The sequence below is a fragment of the Heterocephalus glaber genome, unplaced genomic scaffold (assembly GCF_053883595.1).
Source record: "Heterocephalus glaber isolate CG9 unplaced genomic scaffold, H.glaber_assembly_v1.0 deba00000347, whole genome shotgun sequence".
In the NCBI taxonomy this organism is placed as follows: Eukaryota; Metazoa; Chordata; class Mammalia; order Rodentia; family Bathyergidae; genus Heterocephalus; species Heterocephalus glaber.
Window position 1 is genome coordinate 36,307,764 of NW_028258143.1, and position 23,343 is coordinate 36,331,106.

A 23,343-nucleotide genomic window follows, 5' to 3' on the forward strand; every position below is an offset into this window, starting at 1 on the left:
AATATGTCATTTTCTTCAGTTAAGAAATGCCACTAGAGTCATTTGTCACACTAAAAGGATTCCACGTAAAGATTTACCCATTTAAAGATTACCCAAGTTTTCAGTATCGAGACAGACAGATCGCACCACTGTAAAAGCAGTAATGTCCTTGAAAAGCTGTGGGTTTTGTTTGGGAAAGTAGTGTTCATACAGTGATCAACTTAGGTTTCTGCAATATGTGTCTCTAATAATTTTATAATTCCACCACACCTTTCTGGTTCTAGGTGACTCTGGGTGGGGAAAGATGCCAATATGATAGAGAGCCTGGAGAGTGCAAACACAGAGTTTGGCTACAGACAGACTTATTCTACTTAGCAGTTGTGGAATTTGGGAGCAAGGGTCTTCACTTCTACACCTCCCCATTACCCCACACTATTGGGGCATTAGGACCCAGGCAGTTAAAGTTAGCTAGTTACACCATGCACAACAGTCTCCTGTGAAGTTAAGTTCTTGTCCAAATTTCTAATATGCATAATTAATATGGTTTATAAATTTATTGAAGAGAAAGGAAGAACCTCAAAGTTACCCCCTTTGCTCATTCCAGGAAGACACACCAGTGTAAAAGGACACATCCACAGCTTTGAAATTCCCATTTCCCCTCCCTTTTCACATTCTGCTCTGTCTTGATCGAATGGATGGCATAAACCTTCTCATCTCCATCCTAGAGGAATCCATCACGGATGTCTTCATAAATATCATTGACAGAAAATTTCTCCTACATCAACCATGAGTTTATAATACATTCAACTTTGGTATTTACTTTGTATGTCTTACATTCAAAAGCTCTTCACCCACTGCTGCCCACATATGCTGACAACTGTTCTGATGCCAGCAGGAGTAACAGATTTTATTTCTTAAGCACTGCAGAACTACAACCAAAGTGTTATTATTAGATGAAAGATCTCATACTGGCTTTGCAATAGAAGAAAAAGAAAGAATTGAGATGAAAATAATCCAGGCTATTTAAAATTGCCCCACATTTTCAAAATTGTGATTTAATTTGGTTTTCAAATCTAACATACTCAATGCTCAAAATTCCAGAGGTATAAAATTCTGCACAGAGAATAGTTTCTGTTGTATCTTTGTTATCCTGCCATCTAGTTCTTTCTAGGCTAAACTAAGGTTATACAATGTTTGTATTTCTTCACAGCAATAGCTTATGAACAAGCAAGCGAACAGAAGCACAGATACATGCTTGAGAATATATCTTTTCTGTTTTCTTAACAACTTATCCTGGCAACAGTACAAAACTGCACATGAAGAACTTTTAAATTTCTTTTTTCTGGTTGTATACTATTCCATCGCAAGGATTATGCATGTTATTTCACCAGTATCAAGTAGGCAGGCATTTGTTTACAGACTTTTGTTAAGACATAAACATTTCAGTACCTATATCATTTTGCTTATTGGCAGGTGTTTCTTTAGGATAAACTCTTAGAAGTTGAATATCTCAGATAAAGCTATGTATTATATTTGTATAACAATTGTGATTTATACATTTTTGAATTGTGCTTTTAAAAAATTCAAAAGGAAAAAAGGATAAACTTTGAAAAGTAAGTCTTCTTCATACCTGTTTTGCTCAATTACTTAGTTCTTTTCCTTGGGAGCAAATATATTGCAACCTCTTGTGTACCCGTTCAGAGATTTTACACACACACACACACACACACACACACACATACACACACACATCCACAAGGGCACATCTGGAAGTTCAGATAGAAATTTTTAATTTATTTAGGTAGATTTGTATTTTCTTCTGGATTGTAGTCTACAGGGTTCAGAAAACAGTAACAGGGTGGCTGGAAAGATTGAGTGTAACTATTTAAAATAGGAACATACTCTTTGCCTCAATATCACGGTCATTTAAGATAATAATAGGAAATCCATCCATTTTCTCTAGGCCCGTGTTCTATGGAGAGGGAAGAAAGGTTGTGGATGAAGAGTCAACACTTGCCTTAGCCAAATATTTTCCGACCAGATCCAATCTGGAGAGTTCCCGAGTGTCTTGGACAGCACTCACTCTGCAATGCTGTCTTCTTTCATCCTGAGATTCTTCCTTCCTTCTCTTTGGTCAGATCTCCTGTTTTCTACACCCAGTGCAATCCTCTTTTTCTTAATGTCCCCTAACACCCCCAGCCCCACTTTCAGAGTATCACCTTGCAATAGCCCCAGAGAGTTCAGGAGGCAAACTTGGAGAACTTGAATTTCTGAAAATCTCATCTGCCCTTTTATCTGATTAATTGTTGAGCTGGTAATAGAATTCAAGGCGGAAAATAATTTTTTTCAGAAATTTATAGGCTTTCTTCAGTCTTACTGTTAAATCAAATACTATTGTAATTTCTGGTCGAATTTTTTGCCTCTGAAAAATTTCATGTTCTCTTGGTTCTTGGTATCTTAAAAAAAAAGTTCCAGTGATATATCTTGATGTGATTTTATTTTTATTCATTGCATTGAACAGGGAGTAGGTCATTTAATCTTGAAATGACTTTGGAGGAATTTTTTAAAGTTACATACTTTTTATTTTAAAGTTACATACTTTACTAATGATTTCCTCTTGTATATTTTCTTTTTTTTCCTTCACTCTTTCTTTGAAACTTTCTTTTAAAACAATGGATCTCCTGAATTTGTCCTCCAACTTTTCCTATCCCTTCCATTTTTTTTCCTCCTTTCTTTTTCATCTCACTCTCTTTTCACTGTCATTCCTGAGAAAATTCAACCTTATTTTCCAATTTACATTCTTGCATACTTTAAATTTTATTTATTTATTTTTTAGTGTGGCAAAATACACATAACACAAAATGCCATTTTCATCCTTTTGGGGTATAGAGTTCTGTGGCATTAAGTCTGCTCACATGGTATGCCACCATCACCATCTGTCTCTTAAACCTCATCTTAACAAACTAAAACACTGTACCTGTTGATCAAAAACTGCCTATCGTGTTTCCCTAGATCCTTGCAATCAATATTCTATTTTTTGTTTCTATGAATTTAACTACTACTTTAGGTACCTCATGTAAGTGAAATATTTGTTCTTTTGTAACTTGCTTTTTTCAATTGGTACAATGTCTTCAAGATTCATCCATGTTGTAGCATATGTCAAATTTTATTTTCTTTTTAAGGCTGAATAATATTCCAACATATATATGTATATATGTACATATACTATCTTTCATGTAGGGAACAGGGAAAGGGGACGTTACTAGAACCTCTGCAGTGAGTCCTAGTCTCGTGCGAGCCAAGGCAGCACAAGGTGAATTAACTTATTAAACAGGAAAGGTAGAAAAAATAAGACTTGGAGAAGAAGCTGAGCTTTGGGCCTGATCAGTGCTGCTCTGGGCAGCAAAGACGAAAGCTCCAGAGCTTGCCGCACATTGGAAGAAACAAATGTAAAAAACAACTTGCAGAGAGTTCGGTACATCAGGATAAACAAAGTGTAACAAATGACTGGGGGGCAGCGGAAATCCAATAACAATGAGGAACTGAGCAGATGAAGATTTTGTTGCTCCCAGGATGCCTTCAGCTGGTGTGATCTTGTCCTGGAGCATCACAAATCATTGAGGTCTCAGTTGTGACCAGAGGCCAAAATGGAATTAATGTCTTGAAATGCAATAGCTGGCCTGTAGGCAGGAAAACTACGATTTTTCCCTAAAATTATATAACATTGCTCCTGACAATTTCATTTTTCTATTCATCCATTGATGATCACTTGAGCTGCTTCTATATTTTGGATATTGTAAATAATGCTGCTATAAACACTAGTATTTCTTATATCTACTTAATTCTAACATACTGTTATACATTTTTTTACTTTTTGGAAGTGCTCTCATTCTTTGAATGTTCCAATTTTACATCATATATATATATATATATATATATATATATATTTTTTTTTTTTTTTTTTTTTTTTTTTTTGAGACAGGGTCTCGCTATGTAGTTTAGGCTGGCCTTGAACTCACAGTGATCCTCCCTGAGTACTGGGATTACAGGTGTGTGCCACCACGCCTGAGTTAGATTCTTTTCTTTTTTCAAAACTGAAATATTTTAATTCTCTGAGGATGTAATATATATCTATATGAGTGTATGTGTGTGCTTCATATATTTAAATTTGTTTCTTCCTGCATGGTATCCATTTCCCCAAGTTGAATTTGATTATTTTAGTATCTGGTTTTCATGTCAGTAGTGTTTCTCAAATTTCTTGTAATTCTTTTTATGGTACTGGGGATCGAACTCGGGTCCTTGCGCTTGCGCAGCAGGCAGCAAAACCACTGAGCTAAATCCCTGGCCCTCTTGTAATTCTTAATATTTTGCATTGAGGAAAGTAGGGCTTCTTTCATGCCTAGCACACATTCTACAATTGAGCTACATATTTTGTTCTTAATTAAGAATAACAGAATGAAAAACTAAATGGGACATCAGAATGTATTTGAAGTCTGTGACCTTGAGCTTTATAACAAGGTGACTTGACAAGGCTGTTTATCCAGACACCTTTTCTACTTGGGCTGGTCAGGCTACCAGAAGAAAGTCCACTCAACTCTTCCATGGAAGGTAGTGAAAGCTCTGGTTGCCAGTGTCCTGATTGCTGAATGTGGGAAGGGGAATGAGTGGGTGTTTCAATAGAATATTCAAGTCTTCAACTGTGCCTAATCTCCCTCAGTCCAGAAACATTATGCTCTTCCAAAGAAAATAAAACCCCAGACTTACGCTCGAGTGGACAGACTCAGTCTCACTGGTGTGGAACTGGGAAGGAGGCTAACTAGATGATTCTTCTCATTCAGCATTCAGCCAATCCTTATTTTAACAATGCTCCCTCTTTCATGTTCAGTTACAGAATTATCTAAAGATAACTTTGCTTTCATTTCTGAGAGGACTCTTATTTTAGTAGAGATGTTTCCCACCTTTCCCTGTTACCAGTTATGTTTCCACTCTGGAGTCAGTAAAGACACTCAGGTTTCATCAGTTTATTTTCCAGTTCTCAAAAGTATGTCATCATCATTTCACTTCTTCCTTAAAATTTTTCTTTGAGATTACTTTAAAAGAACTTTTTTTTTTTCTTTTTGGTACTGGGGATCAAACTCGGGACCTTGCACTTGCAAGGCAGGTGCTGGAACCACTGAGCTAAATCCCCGGCCCTTTTAAAAGAACTCTTGAAGTGGTGTGTGTGTGTGTGTGTGTGTGTGTGTGTGTGTGTGTGTGTGTGTGTGTGTGTGTGTGTGTCTAATCCTAACTTTAAACCTGAACTGGCTCGGTGTATTTAATGCTTGTCTGAGAAAAAAGAGAAAGTTTTCTTGATTCAGTAAACTATCAGTCATTTTAATGATTTAAAACACAGTTTTATAGCATTAACTTAATGTTGCTTGTTTAAAATCTTTCATTTTTTCATCTTAGAGTAATATTTAGAAATTGGGTTATTTCTGTACAAGGAAAGATTTAAGTGTAGGCCTAAATCATATGAAGTGCCCATTTTGAAAAGGCAGTTGACATAGCAAGTAAATCTATTTAAAAATAATAATATGAAATTTTCCTGCAGATACTTGATTATAAGCATAGTTTCTGAGGAGGTTTTATTTATTTATAATGGGTTTTAAATTATAAATTGTTTGGATTGTTTGGTCTTCATTTATAAAAATAAGAGCTCATTTAAGTGGTCTTTTTGCAGAAGTTTCACATATGTCCTTTGAGGTCATTCACTGCAACTGGTCAAATTCAAGTAGTATTGCAGTAATCAAATGAATATGCACGAAATAATAAGCTTAAAATAAAAATGGCACCTGGTTATTACCAAGATATATCTGTTCCCTCTGCTTCATTTTAGTCATAGCTGTTTAATTTTCTGAAACAAAAAACAAACAGATTTTTCACTAATGTCAGTACTGCAGAACTAGCATAGGACAGAAGAGCCAGCTGTACTCGATTTCTTCTTATGCATCATCAACAAAATTGGCAGCTAAGTTCTGATTTCAGAGCCTTTATGGTTAATGATGATGTACAAGCTGTGCTTGATTTTAGATACAAGACTGATCTTACTTTGCTGACAGAAAAATCTATTTTTGATTTGTAAATTAGGCAAATTTGATGTGAAATTATTGATGTAGGATAAACCCAGAACATGAAGATATCATTTTTAGACTCATATCTCTAACCCTAAAATCATTTAACTTTATTATTATTATTATAATCATCATCATCCTTCTAATTATTAGCATTATGATGATGGGAACTAAACATTTAACTAAAATTGCAGTTAAGGTTTTTGAATGAGTCACATATTGACAAGTAATAAACTAACAAATGTGACTGCAATGAAAAGGAGCAACAGAACTGATTAGCAATTGATTGTGTTAGCACCCTTGTTCTGGGTATAATGCTAACTTAGAATCACTGGCAGGTGATCCTGGGTAAAATCTGGCATTTTATAAAGAATAATGGGGCAGGGCTGGGGATTTAGCTCATTGGTTCCTCTGCCTGCCTCAAAAAGCAGAAGGTCTTGAGTTCGATCCCTGGTACCAAAAAAAAAAAAAAAGAAAAGAAGAAGATAATGGGGCAAATAGATGTGAAAGAAGGAAAAATTCAAAATTCTCAGACAAGGGCCAGGGTTGTAGCTTAGCCTGGTAAGTGCGAGGTCCTGAGTTTGGTTTCCAGTACCAAAAGAAAAAGAAAGAAAGAAAGAAAGAAAACTCTTGGACAATCGTAATTATATTGGAATCATTGCTTAGAGAAACTACTGTATTTTTTAATTCATACAAATCAATTTGGTCAAACTTGCTGTGTACCATTGAATATTATTTAGAGGTAGCAATATTGACCTTATGCAAAATTATGACGCTTTGGATTTGTGTTAGATGTTCTTTCATTTTATTTCCACTTAAGAACTTCCATCCCAGTTCTTTCCTGATGTTTGTTCCTTCTCTGTTACCTCCTCTTCAGGTAAGCTTCTTCCTTATTCCATACCTGTTCCTCCTTAAACTCCAAAACTTATCTGTCATTTGTCCTATTCCTTTAAAATTTTACAAGGACATTTATGTTAAGAGCCTGAAAATGTTTATTTTTAAAAATATGCTATCCTTCTAGGAGTACAGATTTGCATTTTTAAGAAGAACCCTTGAAGACCTATTGTCAAGAGTTGAAATGCCACATCTTCTGTCAAAAATAGCAAATATCCATATCCTACAATAACTGGATTCTATTTACTGATTATACCTAGTTTAAAATGTGTGTTTCTGAAATATAATGAAGATTATGATTAAGATCAAGGGCTTTGCAGTCATCAGACCTATTTTTGAAACTCAATTCTGTCACCAGTCAGCTGTTAGTCCTGATTTACTTATTTTTCAGTTTGGGATAATGGTACCCATCTCATCTGGTTGTTGTGAGAAGTAAATTAATTACTGCATATAAGATAATTACTGTAATATTGAATAATACTAAAGTTTCAATAATTATTACTTATTGTTTTTATGTAATCATGTCTTAGTTACTTTTCTCTCATTGCTGAGACAAAATACCCGACACCCAAAGTTAAAGGAGGAAAGGTTTATTTGGATCACAGTTTGTGGAGGTTTCAGTCCATAATCAGCTGGCTCCAAGGCAGGGTGGCAGAGGGGCAACAGTTCATGGCAGCAGAATACAGCAAAAGCAACAAGGAAGAGGGCCAGGGATTTAGCTCAGTGGTGCTGCTGCCTGCCTTCCAAGCGCAAGGTCCTGAGTTTGATTCCCCCTACCAAAAAAAAAAAAAGCAACAAGATACCTTAACAGCATCTTTCTGCCCCTTTTATCTTATTCATACTACTTAGGACACATAGCACTGACACTCTTAATTCCTAGTGCCCTCGGGCCTAGCCTCATCATGAATTAATCACACACTCTAGATTCAGCCACCTCTGAAAAAGCATGAGGCTTTGGGGGGACATTTAAACACAAGCCATAACATTCCAAAGACTCATGCATATCCCTTTATGCGAAAAAGCATTTAGTCCATCTCCGAGAGCTGCCAAAGTTCTAACAGTTTCACCATTGCTGAAAAGCCCAAGTCCACAGTCTCCTCTGAGATTTAAGCTGAGCTGTTAGCTGCAAGCCCCTGTACAAATGAAAAGAAAGTTAAGTACTTCAACATTCAATGGCACAAGATAGACATTTTCATTCCAAAAGTTACAAACAAGGGGATACAAAAGAATGGGATCAAAGCAAGACCAAAATCCAGCAGGGCAAACGTTAAATCCCACAATTACACTTCCAGCATCTGGGGAAAGTTGAACTCCAACAGGCTCCACCCCTATGGCACTTCCAATAGTGGTAGCTCCCATGGCTTCTCTCTGGGGCCTGATCTGCTCCTTCCTTGGAGTTTTCCTCAGAGGATCCATACTCCTGGCTTCTCCAAACTTCTGGGGTCTCCTCTGCACCTTTGGCTTCCCACTCACAGCTTCACATACTGCCTTCTCAGGGACATACTGCCTGGCCTCCCAGGCCTTCTTCTGAAATCTAGGTGGAAGCCTTCCTGACCCCACAACTCTTGCATTCTGCATGTTCCCCAAACCAGTGCCACATGGATGAAGTCACGGTCTGCTGCCAGCTGAAGCAACAGCCAGGCTTCCTTCTCTCTTAGCTGTAGGTGTCCAGTGCCTATGAACCCAATCCTGAGGAACAACTTCCCTAAACTGCCACCATTCTGGAACATGGTGCTCTGGGGCTCTCTTCTCAAAGTAAAGTCTTTCACTTTTACAACTCTGAGGCCACAGAGGCTGGAGTCCTGCTGCTTCTTGTGGTGTCCTCGGCTATCTTTTGTATACTCCTGTTCCTTCTCAGTGATCAAGATCTCCTCTGCGCTTATCTTTTCAGGCTGCAACTTTGCTGGAGCTTCCCTTCTGGCCAAACTCAAAACATTTTAAATCATTCTGCTGGGCTCTTTGCTCTTGATTCTCAACATAAATCTGGCTAAAAGCTCCCAACAGTAGCAATGCTACCACCTCAACATTAGACTGCCGTGAAATTTCTTTTGCCAGATTATGGACTCCTATCAGTCTTATATTATTCTTCTTTTGCATCTAGGAGCTGCTGGATTGATTTCTCATGGTCCCTTACTATTTTTAAGAGATCTTTCTTTTCTTGGTCACTGACCACCATCCTGTTTTCTATATCTGATATTCTGTCTTCAGATTTCCTCAGTCTGCTTGGTATGCTTTCAATAGAGTTTTTAATCTCCTGGATATCTGTTTGAATCTGTTTGATGAATTCCATTTTTTTCCTATGTTAGACATTCACGGTTTCCATTTCTTTCCTATGCAGGGCATTCATGGTTTCCATCATGGTACTGAGCTCATCTATTTTTTTTTTATCTGTTTCTGTTCTAGAGCCTCTAATCATGTCTTTCATTCTGCTCACCATTTCTGTAATTACCTGGGAAATTATTTCTGTTTTGAATTTTTCTAGAGCCTCATTCATCTGTTTTGTTACTTCCTGTGCTATCAGTTCAGGGTGTGCAGGTGGTTGATTATCAGGCTTTTCCACCTCGTTTCCCCCAGAATTTGCCTTTGATAGAGTGGAAGTCTGGGTTTGTGCCTTGCTTATATGTCTTCTCATTTTTGTCTTTGGTACTGTCCTTGGTTTAATTCCTTGGTTGATACTTCAATATTGCTTATTGTAAGTATCTTGGTTGCTTGTATTTAGTATTTAGAACCCTTATGGAATGATTGCTTCTCAGAGGTGTCTTCCAGATATAGCTGGTCTTTAGGTTTTGAGTCTCTAATGACTCTGAGGCTATCTCATTTTCATTATACCAGGAAGGACAACTGATTAGATTAATCACAACACCTTAGCCCAAGTGATACTATCAACAACACAATAGCATCAAGCACAGCTTAGAAAATGACAATTTGTGGTAGTTACTAATCTATCACCTTTAACTGTGTGAATTAAATCAAAATCAAGGACCAGACCAACATATGTTTATAGTGAATAAACTCTTCAATATAGCAACTTTACCCTTCGGAATGGGAAGTTAGAAGGAGTTGGGGAGGGAGGGATAGATAGGTAGAAGGATAGGGGAAGGTTAGCAGTGAGGCCAGAGCACATAGGAAGATCATGCAAATGCTAAGAAACAGTTGAAGACAAGAGGAAAAGACAGAATGAAAGAACAAATACAAGAACAGAATAACCTAACAGCAATAGGGAAGCTAGAAACTGTATTCCTTTCCTTTGAAACTAATGACAATTGAGGGAAGAAAAAGAGAAGAAAAGAAAAAGAAAGAAGAAATCAAAATTAGGGCCAGAACAGGAACAAAAAGGGAGATGAAGAACAATGTGGGACAGCAAGAGAATGAGAGAGTGAGAAAGAGAGAGAAATAAAAGAGAAAAAGAAGAAAAAAAATTTGAGAAGAGTAGAAAAAAAAAAAAATTAAAAATAAGAGAGAAAAAAATGATTTTGAGAGTAACAAAAAATAAAAATGAGGGGCCTCCTTCAGCAGATGTCTCTGTTGTCACAAGAGACAACATGGGCAGCAGTGTTGAGATCTAAGTCAATGAGTCTCAGCAAGCCAGTAGCAGACCCCTGAGATTCAGGCAGATTTCTGGCTGCAAGTCCCAAGTTGAGTTCCCTGTCCTCCTGCAGGGTTGAACTCTGCAAGGTTGTACTGCAGGTTCCAGCTGCCCTTCCCCTTAAGACAGTCCAGGTTTCAATTGGAGGTGATGATCCCTCCAACTTACCAAGTATGGTGGTCTGGTGTGCCTTTATTGCAGAGATTCTCTTCACTTTTCCAGTGGGCTTCAATTTTCATCAAGGAGCCTGAGAGAGGCCCTCTTTCTCCCGTTCACTTCTGCTCTATCTTCTGGCTCAGGACAATGGCCTTTATGACCCCTTGTGCCTCTGTAGTGTGGAACCAGGTACCAGTGCAGCCAGGAGGCCATAGGTGTGTGTTTGGGGAGGGGGTGCTGCAGGCACCTGCGAGGCTAAGCTGGTCCTCTTTTGCCAGATTAATTAGTCCACTGCCCTTAATTTTAGTCTCAAGCAAAGTCTGGACATGATGCCAAGTCCAACGGCCAGTGCAGTCCTTCTTCCCAGCAGAAACCTCCTGAGCCTAGTCTTTACCGGGTTTCTAGTCTTCTGAGCTCTGGCCAGAGTCTCCCATACAGTACAGCCTAAGGCCTTCCAGCTCTACTGTTTTCAGCTGGCATTTCTGAACCTTTCCTAACTCTTCTCCTTCCTACAAGCCAGTTCCAAAGACTCTTGAGCCACATGGCCAGGTAATGTCACAGCAATGACCCCACTTCTCTGATACCAAATTCTTAGTTACTTTTCTCTGGTTGCTGAGACAAAATACCTGACCCCCAAAGTTAAAGGGGAAAAGGTCTATTTAGCTCACAGTTTGTAGAGGTTTCAGTCCACAATCAGCTGCCTCCAAGGCAGACTGGCACATGTTGGAGGGGCGTCGCAGAGGAGAAACAGTTCATGGCACCCAAACAGTAGCAAAAGCAACAAAGGACCTTAACAGCATCTTTCTGCTCCTTTTATCTTATTCAGACTACTTAGGACACATAGCACTCACACCCTTAATCCCCAGTGCCCTACCAAGAATCAGTCACACACTTTAGATTCAGCCACCTCTGAAAAAGCATGAGGCTTTTGGGGGGCATCTAAATACAAGCCATAACAAATCAGTACTATATAAGTTAAGCATTCTTTTTAAATTTTTGATTTTTCTTTATCTCAAACACAGGTTTGGGCTGGGAATTTAGCTCAGTGGCGCTGCCTCCTGCTGCCTGCCTCGCAAGCTCAAGGTCCTGAGTTCCATCCCTGGTACCAAAAAAAAAGAAAAAAGTTCACCCTCAAATATAGGTTTATGTAGATTCATATAATTAATATGAATATTTGCATCCTATGAGAGGGAGATATAAACTTAAGAAAACCAAGGATATGTAAGGCATCAAGCCTTGTTTAATTTTGTTTCTCCAACAGTGTATCACACAAGATTTTGTATATAACCATTGCTAAATGAATGACACATTTTATTTCAGCCACCATGAAATATCTTATTACAATATATATTTCTTATAGTGCAGAAATAGCTTACATAAAGGAAAAATATAGGTTTGTATATTAATGTGCTTTAATTGAATTAAATTTTTTTTTTTCCTGTTAAAGTCAAATGACGCATTCTTTTAAAAGACAGGCCCATATCTTTTGTCAGGGATGTAACAGAAACCTCACAAGGTATAAATGATAAACCAGTATCCTAGAGCCTAATTTAGTATCAAGAAGCACATTAGATACTTTCAGACTACTAGAGAGGTGTGCCAAAGTATACCCCAGAGATCTCAAAGAGTTAATATCGCCCTATAAAATGCAGCTTGGTTTATTACCAGAGAGTAATTGAAACATTTGTTTTAATAATATAAGCAAAGTTACAACAGCATTTATGATGTTGGAGCCAATCCTGCAGGGTATACTTAGTAATGTATGGGTTAAAATTTTTTGAGAAGTGGGGATCAAAACCTGTTGTTCAAAAATCATTAAAAATCAGCATCCAAGAGGCCATCTTCAGGTACAGCATTTAGCTAGCATTTGTAGTGGGTTCATTCCAGGGATTTAAAAAAAATTGTTTCTACAGATTGAGTTCACAATGCTGTCATAATGAGGGACTAGGGAGTAACTCAGAGTGTGTGTGATGCAAAGCACCAGGCCCTGGAAGCTGAAGACTCATTTTTCAAATACTGGAGAAACCTGAATTAACCTACTTAGAGATTGAATTTGGGGACATAGACATGAGCTGAGTAAGAAAATCTTGCCTGTTCCTTTACTTACCAGTGCTTGTATCTTCTTTATTTAGAAACTCAAAGTGCTTCTACCTTGCCCTTCACACTGATTTGAAGGCAACTCCCTGATGTCAACAGTGCTGACCATCCTGAAAAAGAGGTGGGCATTAAGACAAGAGCCTCTTAACATCCTGTGTTACACTGGGGCCACTCAAAACCAGACATGCTCACCAAATCACTGTCCTATGCCCTGTCACAGCAGTTCCACATCACAGGCTTCTTTCATCCCCAGCTACCAAACCTGTGAGCAGCTGGTGCTTGGTAGGTTCACATCTTCCACCTTCAACAGGTTATCTTCCTTCTCTAGAAAACACTCAAATACTCCCAATTTGACTACTCTTCTCCTTCTTATTCATTCCTCTTCAGAAGCACAAGCCCCCTTTATTATCATTATTGTTCATTAGCTCTGGGCCAAACCCTTCTCACAATCAACTTTTGTAAATAAAATTTTATCAAAAAAAATTTTATCGAGACAACCTAATTCATTCCTTTGCTTTCACACTAAAAAGGCAGAGTTGAGTAGTTGCAACAGAAGCCATTTGGGTCTACTATCTGGTCCTTTATAGTAAGAATTTGCTGACCTTAGCCTAGATATTCACTTTTGTTTTACTCTGTACATCTACTCATCCAATCTGCCTTTTCATTTCTGCTGCCATCCCAAGATTTTGCACTCTACCATGTAGCTCTAATAATCCATCACAGAAAATTGTTCTGTATCCCCAACTTCATCTCTCAATGTTCCTTTTGCTTTCTTACTCTAGGTAACAACTGCCTGTGCCTTGTTGAATTCACGTCAGTTGCAGTCCTAGACAGGGGAGGCAATCCCTCTTCTGCATCATACCTAACTACAGGCCCAGCTCTGGATGAGTGTTCTCATTCTCCAGGGCCACTTCCAAATATATTCTTTTCTTCTTTCCAAACCCCTAGCTCTGTTGAAGTTTATGCCATTAGAATTCTTAACCTACTACCCTTCCTCATTATTGTCATCTGGAGATCTCAAATACCTTCAATGTTTGATAACTTGAGCTCCAGTCTCATTGTCTTTTTATAATTCTATTGTTATTTTCACTGTCTTCCTTATGAAGATTTTCCAAGATGTTGAGTTTATGATGTATCACTATCAATCTGCTCTCCTCAGAGCCTTCCTTTCTTCTCTGCCCAGACCTGATTATTTTTCTTTATTTTTAATAAGATCTCACAATGTAGTCTAGGCTAGACTTGAACTCTGTGTAGCCCTGAACTGGCCTCAAACTGAAGATCTTCCTGCTTCAGTCTCCTGGGATAATAGCTGTGTGTGCCACCATGCCCAACTCCACCCAGCTTAGATTCTATGATACATTATTGAGTCTGTCTTTAATAACACTCTTCACTTTCATGCTCCTGCCACCCTTCTTCCCTTGGTTAAGCCGCAATCCTGTTTTGTATAATACTCTCCATACACCAAGGCAACAGGACATTGATGAAGACAGAAGAACTATTCTTGCCAATATTGCCTTAAAGTCTGGCTATAAATCTCAAATGGGTAATCAAGAGAAATCATTACTTCCATAAGACTTTTGCATTCTAATTTCCAAAATGGTAATTTCACATCATGTCTTTATTCCTTAAATAACCTAACCTATTTTATTTTCCATAATCCCAGGGTATCATCCTCATAAAATAAAAATAGTTTGACCAGAATTCTCTCACCTTTCCAATTTAAAACTGTTTTCTCCTCATTCTATACCCATTCTCTGCTTTGATTTACTACAGAGCAAGTATCTCTGCTCTGACCCCCCTGATGCATACGTTGAGTTTAACCCTGAATTCCAACCCCTCTCATCCCTCTCTAGGGATGTTTCTCAATTATCTGCACACCTGCTCGTGAATCATCACTTTTCTTCTCAATCACTACCATTGTCATAAACCACTTCTAGCACTTACTTTCTTACACACACACACACACACACACACACACACACAATACTAAAACAATATTAATGATAGCAAGAAGACCCTCACTTCACCTGTCATCCTTCTCTAAAGTTCTCTTGGATCTCAGCTGAAATGTTTCCTCAGAGGAGCCTTCCATGTCCACAGATTTTTCTTGTGGTAGTCACCGAGACACACTTTGTCTTTGAAGTTACCATATTACATTTATCATTGTTCATCACTTATATATGTTGATGTTTGTTTGCTGTTTTTCTGCCCCTTGCCATATTATATAAGCTCTGTGAAAGCAATGATCATCTGTCTGTCTTTTCTCCTCTATATTCTTAGCACATATAACAGACATAGAAGGTCCACAATAATGATATTTGAATGACTAATTGAATGATTTACTTCTTTTTTCTGTCTTCTATTAGACCATTGGGTCCTCAAGGGCAGGGACTTCGTGTTATACGTATCTTTATAGTTAGTGTTTACTAAACACTTGTTGTGTGAATGAATCATTGCTGTAAATGAGCAATAATCTAAAGATAAAAGGTATTAACATGATGTTCTACTTTTAAATTTTGCACTGGCATTTTTACTTAAAAAATCAAAATGATTTTTTAGGGTTTTACTTATTCCTTCTAAACAAGTGCTAATTTGTGTGACTTATCCATATGCACCAAAATTAATTTTTCTAACTTTAGGGCTTATAAATAAATAAGTATACATATATATGTAGACGGATGGCTATATATACACCTACCCACACATATATAAAACATATGTTAGTCCTGTTCTAAGGATCTGCCAAACTTTCTTGGTAAGACTTGCCAATTGCAATCATGTGACAGGATGACAGTTCTCTTCTCTGGGAGAAGTCCAGACTTCCAGTGTCTGGGACAGAAATAATATAGACCAAAAAACATATATAGCTGGTGAGGGATGATTTTTGGCTCCCAAAATGTGAGGTTTGGTTATCTTATTGGGAGACTATGAAAATCATTAGGCCAAAAATTATTTTTATTTCTACTCAGCTGAAAGAAGTTTTCCTTCTTGTATTTTTGTATGCAGGCATACTGCAAAGACAATTTGTCTGGTCAATATGGGTTTATACTAAACTTTATCACTCAATGATTGCATGAGGTCTTTTTGCCAGTGTAGCTGCCTTATTTTTAATGGCATAGTAAGTATGTGTCCAAATATACCAAGTGTAGGTGCTTTCCTGTTTCCAATAATATGGTACTCTTTAAGAGTGAAGATGTTTTTGCTCCCATGTAGAACTGATTCTGAGAAAATTACAAAGACTCAGGTGATTCCATTTTGCAGAGGAGGTAATACGAATGGTTTCAGCTGCAAACAAGAAAAAGAATCAATCAACATGGGCTTAAATGAATTGGGGTTCTGTGGCTCAGTGGCATCAAGGATTCTATATTTGCAGTTCCACTGGCCTTGACATCAAAGTCAAATGATGGCTGAGGCACAAAAGTGTTCCAACTCAATTGACCTGGCAAAAAGTATCCAAATGCAGAAGCAGGAAATGTTCTGGATTAGTGAATTTCTCTTTATGTAATGTTCTATTATTAAGGAGAAAAACCTTTCCTTGAACAGACTTCTCTTTACATCTCACTGGCTACAAATTGGTCCCATGGCAGTTCCTCGACTAGTGGCTAGAGCTACCTTTCCAGAGAACTAGAGCTCCTTGTCTGATTTCTGAATAAACTGAATAAACAGAATAAACTGAGCTTCCATTTGAGAGAATGAAAAGGAGGATGCCTTTTGCAATGGCAAGGAATACAGGCTTCATAGTGGCCTACCAAGCATACTCATGAGGTTTCACGGAAGAGGTGAAACTTATACTGAATCTTGAATTCAAGTAGAATTTGGCCAGTAATGAAGCTTGGAAATGTTAAAAAGCAAAGAGAGCTGCTTCTACAAGTGTATGGAATGGAGAACTGCAAATAATGAGTTGTATCTGTGCATTCTGTTTCTGGAGTAGTTAGAGAAGAAACTGCAGAGGCCAGCAGAACCATGACACGAAGATTATATGGAAGGAGAAAGTCACGTTGTGAGCATTTTGGTAAAAAAGCAAATAAATACTTGCCTGGGCTTTCACTCCATATGTAACAGAAAATCTAGACATTTCAAAGTCTATACCTTGATCTCTTTATGTTAAAGTGAAAAAGGAGAACATTCATTTCTTATATCTTGTTCCTCTCTTCCCTCCTTCTTTGTCCCCACTAAAATGGAATATGGGGATTTTTCAACATTTTGCTAAAGTATACATCACTTGGTGGCTTATGAAGCCTCAGAAGACTTTGTGGCTACTTTTTCCCTACTAAAACTAGAAAAACATCTGAGTGCTTAAAGTAAAACCAGTCCTGCTACTCGGACAATTGTTGATTGGGCCACATGATCAGTACCTGAGCCAAAATCTGCCCAACTGGAACATTCTTTGTTGAGTAATAACAAACCAACATAATTAGCTTTTCTCACCTTGGAAAGGTTAACATAAAGAGGGGTGGGTGTCAGAAATGTCAGTGGCAGAAGCAAAATGCAGAGGAGGGAGGAGGAAGAGAAGAGAGGAAGAGAGAATACTATAACAATGAAAAACCAACAACAGCTGGACTCCAGAAATTAGCACAATAAGTCTCTGGTCTTGGAAACTGAGGGGAAAAAAAAGATTATAGAAAATGTCCACTATCAAACAATATTTTAGTGACTTTCTCAATATTATCATCAGCCCATTGGAATCATAAAGTCTATTCTCAAAATGCAATCTATCCCTATCCCATCAGAGAATATATTCAGATAAAATTATTGATGAAGGTTGCAATCATAAATTGTTATTATTCTATGGTACTGAGGATTGAGCCCAGTGTCTTTGCACTGAGCTATATCCCCAGCCCTTTTCTTAATTTTATTTTTTATTTTTGAGACAGGGTCTTATTAAATCTCTAAACTGCCCATGTTAGGCTCAAATTGTGATCCTCTTGCCTCAGACTCCCAGAGTGCTGGGGTTATAAGTGTGTGCTGCCACTTGCTGCTTATATATTATTTTTTGATGAGGTTTAAATACTCTCCACCTTTTAAAGTAAGTCCATGATGTGTAAGTTGTTTTGAAAATAGTCTCTGTGAATCCAGGAGTGATGATGCATGCAAGTAATCCCAGCAATCGGGAGGCTGAGGTAGGAAGATGGCATCTACAAGGCCAGCCTGTACTACATTGTGAGTTCAAGGCCAGCTTGCGCTGTGTAGGGCAACCCTGTTCCAAAAAAAAGAAGAAATAAAAGTAGAAAAGAAGAAAGAAAATAGTCTCTGTGAGTTTGTGACTAATGGCACTGAGAGAAGTCTTTCCACCCCACCTTTTTGAGGAATTCTAAAGAAGAAGATAATATTCAAAATGGAAATCAATGAAACGACAAGAGAAAGAGAAATAATGTTTAGGGCCGGGGATTTAGCTCAGTGGTTCTGCCGCCTGCCTTGCAAGCAAAAAGTCCCGAGTTCTATCCCCGGTACTAAAAAGAAAAAAGTTTAGTTATCAGAACTGAGACAAGAGATGATTCATCTGATCTGCTATGATATGATATATACCCCAAAGTACAAATAGAAGCAAATTGGACAACAGAAAAGAAACTCTGGATAACAGGCAAAAAAATCCCCTGGTTGAGTCAAAGCAAACTATCTGACCACCTATCAGAATTATCTTGGGAATCCAGTTGTGGTGGTACATGCCTTAAATCCCAGCACTTTGGGAGGCTGAAGAAGAAGGATCTCAAATTTGAGCTCACTGGGCAATTTATGGAGATTCTTTCTCAAAATAAAAAAGGCCTGGGGGTGTAACTCAGTGCAAAGGTCCTGGGTTCAATACCCAGTGCTGCAAAACGAAAAAAAAATACCAGGACTACTTTTGAAAAACCACCTTTTTAAATGTTATTCAAATCCAGAGGAATCAGAATCTGACTTTTGTTTGTTTGTTTGTTTGTTTGGTACCAGGGATTGAACTCAGGTCCTTGCGCTTGCGCAGCAGGCGGGGAAACCACTGAGCTAAATCCCCAGCCCAAGAATCTGACTTTTTAATGCATCTGGCCTGGCACCTACAATGGAGAAGCCTTTAGCTATCCACAGGAAAGTGTCTGTGTATGATGGCAATAGTTCTTTCTTAAAAAGGACTCTCTTTTTTTTTGTCAGACTTGCCATCTTAATTTTTCATTACAATGTCTTTCCCTTTATGAAATTGTTGTGTTAATACATAGTAAGGGTTTTTTTAGAAAATTTATCTAGCAAATTAAAAATTAACAAACCTATTGCTAGGTTTCTTATTTATTTATTTGTTGGTTTGTTTTGTGTTTTTTTTTTGAGACAGGGTTTTGCTTTGTAGTGCAGGCTGGCCTTGTACTCACCACATAGCCCAGGCTGGCCTAGAACTTGTAGTGATCCTCCTGCTTCAGCCTCCCAAGTGCTAGGATTATAGGTTTGCTCCACTATGCCTGGCTTATTGCTAGGTTTCTGATCTTAGGTAACTCATTATTATCACTATCACTGACTTCAAAATGAGAGTAATAAAATCTAAAAATAAGAACCAAGAGACTCATGTAATGGTACAAGATCCCACTGCTGAATGTAACTGTATTTTATACCAAAAATGTACCAATAAAGTTAATGGGAGGAAAAAAAAGAGAGTAATAAAATCTAACAGCATAGTTCTGTGTAGATTAATTGAAGATATGTGTGTGTGTGTGACATTCAAAATGTTCTCTTTCTGTATTATCAAATAAAATATTTTAGTTTCCATGTCTATCTCCTTGCACTTAAACAATAAAGGTGTTTATTTGTTTCAGTTAAGTAAGATGTCTAGATCTTGCGGTGGATATCAGGTCTTATTTACACAGGACTCTGTTTCTATTTTTCTGATTCTTTCTGTTCTATTCTCCTCTGCTTTTTCTTTTTGCCTCTGTGATAGCTTCTCAAGGTGGCTTCCAGGAGACTCTTTCCACATGGTGAATATGGTTTTTTTGTTGTTTTTGGTTTTTTAACCAGGGATCAAACTTGGGACCTTGTGCTTGCAAGGCAGGCGGCAGAACCACTGAGCTAAACCCCCAGCCCACAGTGAATATGGTTTGAGTGTGTCCCTGAAAGGTTTACATATTGGGACCTTGGTCCTCAATGTTACAATTGTGGGAAGTGGTGTGAAAATGTTAAGAGGTAAGGTCTAGTGGGAGGTAATTAGGTCATCAAGGACACTGTCTTTGAAAGGAATTAATGTAGTCTTTATTAGACTGTGATTAGTTCTCACAAAATGGCTTTTGTAAAAAGGGCAAGACTTGCCCTTTTTCTCTCTGGCCTCCTGTCTTTCCATGTGAAATTTTCCTGTCATTGTTATGTTTTATTGGTCAGCTTTTCATTGCTGAGACAACATACCTGACACAACTGAAAGGAAGAGAAGTTTACTTTGGCTCATGGTTTCAGAGGTTCAGTCCATGGTCTGCTGGCTTCAGGGCAGAGACTTCATAACAGAAGGGCATGGTGGAGGAAAATTTCCCACCTCATGGCAGCCAGAAAGCAGAGTGAGAGGAAAGAACCAGAGAAGAAGGGGCCAAGGGCCAGGTATAGTTCCCAAGGTCACACTCCCATGACCTACCCAGACATGCCCAGAAATATGCATTACTTATCTCCTACCTGTCTCTAATCCTGAATTGATGCTGGTGCTAAGGCAAATGGGATTACCTTCAATAATCAAACATACCACACCCCATCTCTGAAGCTGGAAATGATGTAAATACCATCAAATCCTTATGATGTAATGGGCTAGATGAAAATTAAAGATATAGGAATTATCACAATTTCTCTCATAGCCTATTCATAGATATACTCATTGTCTACTTTCATACAGCAGTCCTTCACATATCTTTACTGCCTGTGATAAAGTAGTATGGGTTAAATATAAAGAATCTGCCAATATTATTAATGAAAATGTTATCTACTTAATATTTACAAGTATAAAAATGTTGTTACTAATGCTTGAAAAATTACAAATGGAAAAATCTTATCTCACCAGAAAGAATAGCAATTATTAAAATTTAATCCATTTTATGATTACTCTATTGTATGCCTGTATATACTACATACAAAATTTTGTATATATATTTTATTTTAAATTGAGTTTTAAACTGCTGGTTTTCTATATAAGAGAAATACCTAGTAAAGTTTCAGCTGTAGAAAAATACAGATGTGTGAAATAAAAAGGAAGGAAATAAAACAAGAAAAGAAAGACAAATAGAAACCTTAGAGAAATAATGCCTCTATTTTCCAGTATGGACCAAATATTTATTTTACATAGTTATGGTAAAGCTACTTAAACTTGTGTTTTAAACATAATTAACAAACAAAAGTTCATTTGTCTTAGATGACAGATAATATCTACCACCGGATGGTTTATTAGTCTTTCCCAATTAAAAAAATGACTCAGGTAATCAATATGAATTTTAAAGATGTGGAAACTCATAACTCAAGTTTCTTAGCAATAAAAAAGACCATGAGATTGCTGCATGTAGCTGTATTTTATACAAGGAAGTTAAAGGTCTACAATAATTCTTCTAGTGTGGTTTACAATTTTATAAATAGTTTAGCCAATTTTTATTTTAAGAATTTTTTAAATCACAGTAGTATATGCATATGTTATGGCTCAAATGTTTGTGCCTTCACAAATTCATATGCTGAAATCTGAACCCCAAATTTGATGGTATTAGGAAGTAGAACATTTGACAACTGATTAGGCCATAAGGAGAGCACCTCTATAAAAGAGGCAATGGACAGCAACAACTGTGTGAGGACACAGCAAGAAGTTGCCTTCTGTGTACCAGCAAGTTAGCCTTCATCAGACACTGAATCTTGCAGAGCCTTGATCTTTGGCCTCACAGCCTCCAGAACTGTGAGACATGAATTTCTGTTGCTTATAGTATGCCACAACCTATGTTAGTTTGTTATAGCAGCCAGAACAGACTAAGAGAACATCCAATTCTGAAAGACAAGTGCAGTACAAACACAAACATATGCTCTATCTTTTCTAGTGGATCCTCTTTATCCATTTCTCCAGAGATAACCACTTTCAATCCCTTTAGCTACATTTCTATACTCTTCTGTCATAATTATCAATTTACTTTCCTAACTCTAAAAGATGAGTTTGGGTACACAGGAAGTGAACTGCTCCCAACGCCCAGGAGGAGGCTTCCAGGCCACCGTACCACCCCCCTCAGTGCACAGGAGGTGAGCCACGCAGGCGCCAGCAACACCCCCCTACACACACACACAGTCAAAATGAAAAAACGTGTAAACCAGTCTCAAAACCAGACTTTGAGATCACCTAAAGCAACCCCAAAGTGAAACGACATGAAACACTGATTTGCAACCACCTGGACTCCCTGCACTGGCATCAAAAGAGGATCTGGAAAAAATAAAATCAGAAATAATTTCTCAGATAACAGCAGAGATTGTGCCCATAGTGCAAGACATGATTAATAAATTTAGAGAAGACACAGATAAAAAAATAGAGGAGCTGAGGAACATGATGGAATCCCAACATAGGAAACAAATGGAATTCATAAAACAGATACAAACAGATTTCCAGGAGATTAAAAACTCCATTGAAAGCTTCCCCAGCAAAATGAGCCAATGTGAGGACAGAATTTCAGACATAGAAGATAAGATTGCAATTAGTGACCAGGAAAAGAAAAATTGCTTTAAAATAGTATGGGACCACGAGAAATCAATCCAGTAGCTGCTAGACAATGCAAAGAAGAATACCATAAGACTGATTGGAGTCAATGAAGAAACAGGAGACAGTGCAGATGACAAAAAAAAAAAACTGTTCACAGAAGTGATGGCAGAAAACTTCCCAAGCAGGGGAAAACAACTTGACATACCATTAAGTGAGGCATACAGGACTCCAGCTAGCCTTGATCAAAAAAAAATCTCCACATAGGCATATAATTGTTAAGATTCCAGAAACACAACAGAAGAACAAAATTCTACAAGCAGTGAGAGAAGAGAAACAAATCACATACAAAGGAAAGCTCATCGGAATCACAGATGACTTCTCAACGGAAACCCTCAAGGCTAGAAGAGCTTGGAGTGATGTATTTCAAGCCCTAAAAGAAAACAACCTCCAACCCAGATGGATGTACCCTGTAAAACTATCTTTCAAAATTGATGGGGAAATAAGATACTTTCATGACAAAGAGCACTTTAGGAACTTCATAAATACCAAACCAGCACTCCAAAATATTCTAGACAATATCCTAGGAAAAGACAAGGAGGACCACAACCCCAGGAAGCCGAGCAGAATTAATCCATTGAGCATGACAGGAAATTAAATGTAAAAGGGGAGAGTCCAACAAAAAGCAAAAGTCATGACAATGATAAGTCAATATGTATCTGTACTGGCTATTTATCATCTTCTTATGTCTACTTTTTAATTGGGTTTCTATTAATGAGCTGTAAGAATTATTTATATATTCTGGTCTTAGGTTATTTGTATTACAAATATAGTCTTTTTAAGGACTACTTTTCATTTTCTTAACGATGTCATTT

The 23,343-nt window shown here is 37.7% G+C and overlaps 1 protein-coding gene across 1 annotated transcript in view; it reads left to right on the forward strand.

Annotated features, from left to right (window-relative positions):
* The window catches only part of LOC147829912 (uncharacterized), a 21,076-nt gene extending 7,774 nt beyond the window's left edge, over positions 1 to 13,302 (forward strand). The window contains exon 3 of the mRNA XM_087197042.1: positions 12,858 to 13,302. The gene's annotated coding sequence lies outside the window, so the exon portion shown is untranslated. The remainder of the gene's footprint in view (positions 1 to 12,857) is intronic.
* The last annotated feature ends 10,041 nt before the right edge of the window (positions 13,303 to 23,343 follow it).